We start from the raw sequence: 6,247 nt of genomic DNA on the forward strand, positions 1-6,247 counted from the left end.
ACTTTGGAAGGCTGAGGCGGGTGGATAATGAGGTCAGGAGATCAAGACCATCCTGGCTAACATGGTGAAACCCCATCTTTACTAAAAATACAAAAAATTAGCCAGGCGTGGTGTCACGTGCCTATAGTCCCTGCTACTCGGGAGGCTGAGGCAGGAGAATTACTTGAATCCGGGGTGGCAGGGGAGGTTTCAGTGAGCAGACATTATACCACTGGACTCCAGCCTAGGCAACAGAGCGAGACTCCATCTAAAAAAAAAAAAATCAGAGTCCTAGATTGAATCGAATATAGATTGGTATAAACTATTTGAGAAGTCCTTTAATTTACTGGACTTTAGTTGACTCTTCTATTAAAAAAAAAATGGATTAAATAGCTAGATTAGATGATTTTTTTGTTCCTTGCTTTATTTCTTTTTCTTGTTGCTAGCCTTCATTTGGCTGGCTCTACTTAAATATATTTTGATATAAAATCATGCATTTTGAGGGAATTAGATTTTGTCATGTGTTAACCTTGGACAAAAATATATCTCCCATTTAACACAATCCTGGTTATAGATTTAAAGTTAGTTCTGCTAATGTTTCGTATTAGTGATTTAAAAGACCATAAATCCACATTTCATTTCTTTCTTAACCCAGTGGAATATAGGTAGATGTGATCTCTGAATTGGTTCAAATCTTAGCTTTTTCTTATGCTCAATAAAATTTGTGGTGCACATCATTCTTTTTACTTCCCTATTGCATGAAATCAAGAAAGAGCAGAATTTACAAGTCACTGAACTAAGAGAATAAAATGAATTTCCCTCAAATGATTATTTTTCAACAAAAATGAACACTTGACTTGTGACAAGAAAGACAAAGTTCAAAATACTCCAAATTTCACTTCATTTGTATTTTACAAATGTTCTGTGAGTCTTCTATGATAAGCTCTCTCCTCAAATGACTACATGAATATTAATAGATGCTTCATTAGTACTTTCATGTTATGGATTCTAGTGCTTCTCGTGTTACTTGACGACATTAGAAATAATCACTACTGCATATTTTTTGTCTAGATAATTACTTTGTAAAACATAAGAAGTTTATTTCATTGTAGATGTAGACAGTAATGGATGTAATAAATATATGACAGTTTGTTACAACTTTTTATATGCTTTGAGGAATTGTAACATTTTCTGATTGAATTTGGCCAACTTCACAAATTAATGTCATGATTTAAGTGAATTTGGCATAGTACTCTATATAAACCAGGAATAAAAATAGAAGCTCTCTTGAAACTAAATTTTAATGACTCTTAAATTATAATTTGTTTAGTCTCATTTTGTTTCATTTCCTTTTTGTTGTCTGGTTTTGTTTGGTTTTCTTCTACAGAGATGCTGAATATACAAAGTATACAAAAATATTCTTTTTGTTGTTGTTATTGTTTTGTTTTTGTTTTTTTGAGGTGGAGTCTCTCTCTGTCAACCAAACTGGCGTGATCTCAGCTCACTGTAACCTCCACCTCCCGAGTTCAAGCAGTTCTCCTCCTCAGCCTTACATGCAGCTGGGATTACAGGTGCCCACCACCACGCCTGGCTAATTTTTGTATTTTTTAGTAGAGACTGGGTTTCGCCATGTTGGCTAGGCTGGTCTCGATCTCCTGACCTCAGGTAATCCTCCCACCACGGCCTCCCAAACTGCTGGGATTACAGGGGTGAGCCACCGTACCCCGCCAAAAATATTCTTTATATATCTTTATCAATATAAAATAAATTAACATCCTAAAACCAGCAGAAAGCCTCACTGATTAGTAGCTTCTGACTTTTCTGAGTTTGCTGAAGCTAGATGCCATTCCAGATAAGAACCAAAAATAAATAAATAAATAAATAAATAAATGAAAAGAAAGACAGCAGAAAGTTTTCTTTTAGCATTTGAATTTTGTTTATTTTAAGGGGAATTTTTTAATATGGTGACATTAAATTGCCTATGGTTGAGAGAAAAAAATTCAAAGCTTTTAATTATTAAAATCACTAGCTTCATGGATAATTAAGTTAAACTACCTAATATGAAATCATGAGAATTCAAAGGTATATATTTAAAAAACAAGTCTTTTAAAAAATGTAGAAAACTTTAGAGCCACTCTGTGTCTGATCTTATGAATGGCTGAAATAATTAACCATATAATTCTATAACCATAATTAACCATGATTTACAGAAAATCAATAAAAGCTCATCTTCCCAAACTATTTTATGAATGTAATTGAAGTAGTACCATTAAAACTTTATCTGTGATAAAGCTATTTATATCTTTAGGAGAAAGTAATTAAGGATGGAAAATAAATCCACTATTAGTCATTATTTTCTCATTGAAGAGTTATTACCTTGAGAAGAAGGTATAAATTAGAAGACATTGTGAAAATCATTTAAAAAACAATAAACATTGATTCTGGAAATTAAAGAAAACCATAAGCTAATTTAGACAAAACGTTTGTCTTTTACTCACTGCACACATATCCATCGAGCACTCCTCTGGGTGATAAGAATAAAAAAATGCATGCTTTCATGAAGCTTACATTCTAATGGGAATGACAGAAAAAAGTAATTAAGCAAAATATGTAGAATATGGAAAGACATCAAAAGCAATAAATATTTATGAAATGAAATGGATATTGCTGAAGATAAGGCTCATTTTTTCTTAAGACCATATAGTAACATATGTTGTAATTATAACTCCTCTATGTTTTTCAGATATAATTCACTGTTCTTAAGATTGCTTGTTTAGTCTTACCTTACTCCAGATCAAACTCAGCTATAAATGTTTCTCTTTACAGGTGTAGGTAATGCAATGCCTTATGTGAGGCAAGACGGTTAAATGGTCAAGAACATGAGGTTTTGATTCTGAGTAAATTGTGTTGAATCCCAAATCTTTTTCTCTTTCAGATCAATTTATTTATTCCATCTGTTTTTATTTCTTCCTCTGTAGCATCATAAGAATAACAACTATTAGAGTCTTGTGAAAATTAAATCAGATGATATATGTGTATAAGGCATTTAGTGTAGAGAAATGTCATATAAGTACTTAATATTTCTTTTATTATTGTTATTTTTTACATCTAATGCCTGTTTGTTTCCGAAACCAGTGCCCTCTCAGGAATTCTACTAATGTGTATCAAAAATCTTGGAAAAACTAGATTTCTTGCTATTTCTATAAACAATTAAATAGTTTCTCTCCTTAAGATGTAATATAAAAGCTATTGCATAAATCAGTTTTTAACAGTTCATATCACTCTAATATCTGAAGAAAAGCTTGATTATGATTCATTTTATTAAGATTTATATTTATGGTAAGATTTTGCCATGTAAGTTTAAAAATAACTTGTTAAAACTGGTAATATTTAGTTGTTCAATCAATTATATACTTGTAAAATATAATGAATACCAAATTTAGAAGAAAATATTAACATCCAGAAACTTACGGTTGTAGGTAATAAAATAAAACTTATAATTAAACCCAGATAATTACTTTGTTATAGATATCTGTGATATGATGACCAATTAAATACAGTAATACCCTAAAATATATTAGAATGTGTATGAAGAAGTTGGAACAAAAATATATTTTCAAGGACAGCAAAGCCAAGCATAATATTTCTGTAAGTTAAAGCAGATTTTGTTCATAAAATTTTATAATAGGTAATGGTTATATCAAGTTAGCAACAAAAGTTTTCATTAAAAACATTTGAAAATTGAAACTATGCTGGAAATACTTATTTAAAAAATATTTCAGGGTATATATAAGCAACAATGCAAAGATCTCTGGTTTAGTCCCTGAAGTTTTGGGTTATTATGTATTTATCAAGTTAAAAATGGTTAGCAATAGGCCTGAAATCCATTCTCTCCCTTTGTCAAGAATAGAACTTTGTATCAGTGATGAGAAAGAAAGAACAGTAATTTGTACAAAGGAAGTTTAATATAAAGAAACATTAACTAATAAAAGAAATTAACTACTAATGGGTAAAGAAAATTCTGAAGAATGAAAATAAGTTGAGTAAAATGGACATTGTACTTGCAAAATCTTAAACCCTTCAATTTATTGAAAGAAAATTTTTCACGGTAAGTTGTTCTGAAAGCAAGCTTCTATTTACCTTTCAGGGCTGGATTTCTCTGTAGGCCTATAGACACATATAACAAAAGAAATTTCTTCCAGTCACTTCTTCTGAATGTGTGCTTATAAACTCCTTTTTTTGTGTTAAACTTTTTCATTTACTGAAAGAAAACTGTTAAGGTTGAGCCATCTGAGAGTAAGCTTCTATTTACTTTTCAGGGCTGAGTATCTCTATGGAGACAGAATCATATGGGAAAACAAACTTCTTCCAATAACTTATTAATGTGTGCTTTCAAACCCCTTTTCCTGTTAAACTCTCCCATTCACTGGTAGAAAACAGTGAACAGGTACTACTTGTATGATTGAGATAGAGCACCCAAAGGAAAAAAAAATGTAAAGAACCACCTCCCACCTTAAACATGGAAATAATATCAGTGAAGGTTACAGTGTACATGGTATATTGAATATTAAAAGTTTACTATTGTGGCCAAGTGCGGTAGCTTATGCTTGTAATCCCAGCACTTTGGGAGGCCAGGCTGGGTGGATCACGAGGTCAGTAGTCCGAGGCCAGCATGGTGAAACACCATCTCTACTAAAAATACAAAAATTAGCTGGGCATGGTGGCGCGTGCCTATAATCCCAGCTACTCAGGAGGCTGAGGCAGGAGAATAGCTTGACCTCGGCAGGTAGAGGTTGCAGTGAGCCGAAATCATGCCACTGCACGCCAAGAGTTTACTATTATGTTATGAACTAGGGATGGTAAGCAGGGCACTACACTCTCAGGTGCCTGCACAACTCACTGGGAAAACACTGGGGTACCTGCAAGACTCACTGGATGTCAAGACAAGCCACTCACTGAGATGACACTGAGCTCCCTAGGAAGAAGCTGAGGTGGTTCAACTAAGCTTTCTGAGGATAAGCATTATCATGTGCCCCACGTGCTGCTGGACTGGCATGTGCAGGAAGAGGACACCAAAGCATCTGCTCTATTGATGTCCTAGGGAATGCCAAATAACTACCACAATCTGGTTTTTCTAGTAACCTCTAGTTTAGAACTTTGTTTCAATCTACAAACCTCCTGCTCTCTGCCATGAATCTAGAGATTGCTACAAATCTGTAGCTTCTGGGTCTGACCAACCCTGCAGAGTAGATTCTGTGTCCACTAATTCAGACATTCTTCAGATAGAGTTAGTGGATAGCAGAGAGGGAAGCAATAGAGAAGCAAAGAGTACCCTATTCTTTTTGAGCCAAGGTTGGAATATTGAAAGAAGAGAAGGATTCTCCCCTAAAATATAAATAGTCACATTAGGTTATGAATTTATTGCTTTACTATTATTGGGCTGCATTTCAAAGAAGCAGAAGAATATATACAAAAGATACAATTGCTCCCCTAAATGAACTGAAGATTTTAATTTCACTGTAAAATAAAAAAAATTAATTAAAATTTCAAATACAGAACTTAGTAGCTGATGAGAAATAATTCTCCATGTTCTATCACATTTCTGTACCTCTTTTGAACAGAGTTATTCCAGCTTTTGCTCACTACTATTTTTTTATGAATGTTTGTAGAGCAAACAGCTTTGGAAGACAGAAATAGCATCTCCCTTAAGAGCAGAAGGCAGATTTATGGTCTTCAAAAATAATAAAAATAATGTCTGCCTCCAGAGGAGAAGCTGAACAAGTTTTCTAACAGCTTAATCTAATATCAGATAGTTCTTCAGCTAGGGCACACATCTACTGTGTGCCCGCTATCCACATAGAACGTTCTGCATCTGCTTTGGAACTTTGACTGTCAAAGGTAACTGAGGTGAACATAAAGCTCATACTTCTTGCCATGCCATGAATAATAAAATCCATTATTTCTTACACAAGAGGCTTTGTTCTCTGCCAGAATTTATAAAACCTTGGAAGGCTAGCTCCTTAGCTTATATGTGAGGTAAAACTCCATACCGTCACCCTTCTTGAGAGTAGCAGACAACAAATAATAACTAGATTGGTTAAAAGCACTATTTGAGATGAATTAACAACAAACTGTGAGAGTAATAGTTTATAATAAAGTCAATTTGAGACAGCAATGTTGATATTTTGAAATGAGTGGACAATTACAGCAACTTCTAAAAGATAAAAAAATTAAGAGTGATATTTTCCTCTACTTCTCCAGAGAATCT

General features: G+C 33.4%; 1 non-coding gene across 1 annotated transcript; it reads left to right on the forward strand.

Moving 5' to 3' along the window:
* Window positions 1-1,772: 1,772 nt before the first annotated feature.
* On the forward strand, window positions 1,773-1,837 carry LOC116809894 (small nucleolar RNA SNORD59). Its single transcript, XR_004370058.1, has one exon. It is a non-coding gene; the product is annotated as a small nucleolar RNA SNORD59 (small nucleolar RNA).
* Window positions 1,838-6,247: the final 4,410 nt, after the last annotated feature.

This window comes from Hylobates moloch, unplaced genomic scaffold (genome assembly GCF_009828535.3).
Source record: "Hylobates moloch isolate HMO894 unplaced genomic scaffold, HMol_V3 SCAFFOLD_1, whole genome shotgun sequence".
In the NCBI taxonomy this organism is placed as follows: Eukaryota; Metazoa; Chordata; class Mammalia; order Primates; family Hylobatidae; genus Hylobates; species Hylobates moloch.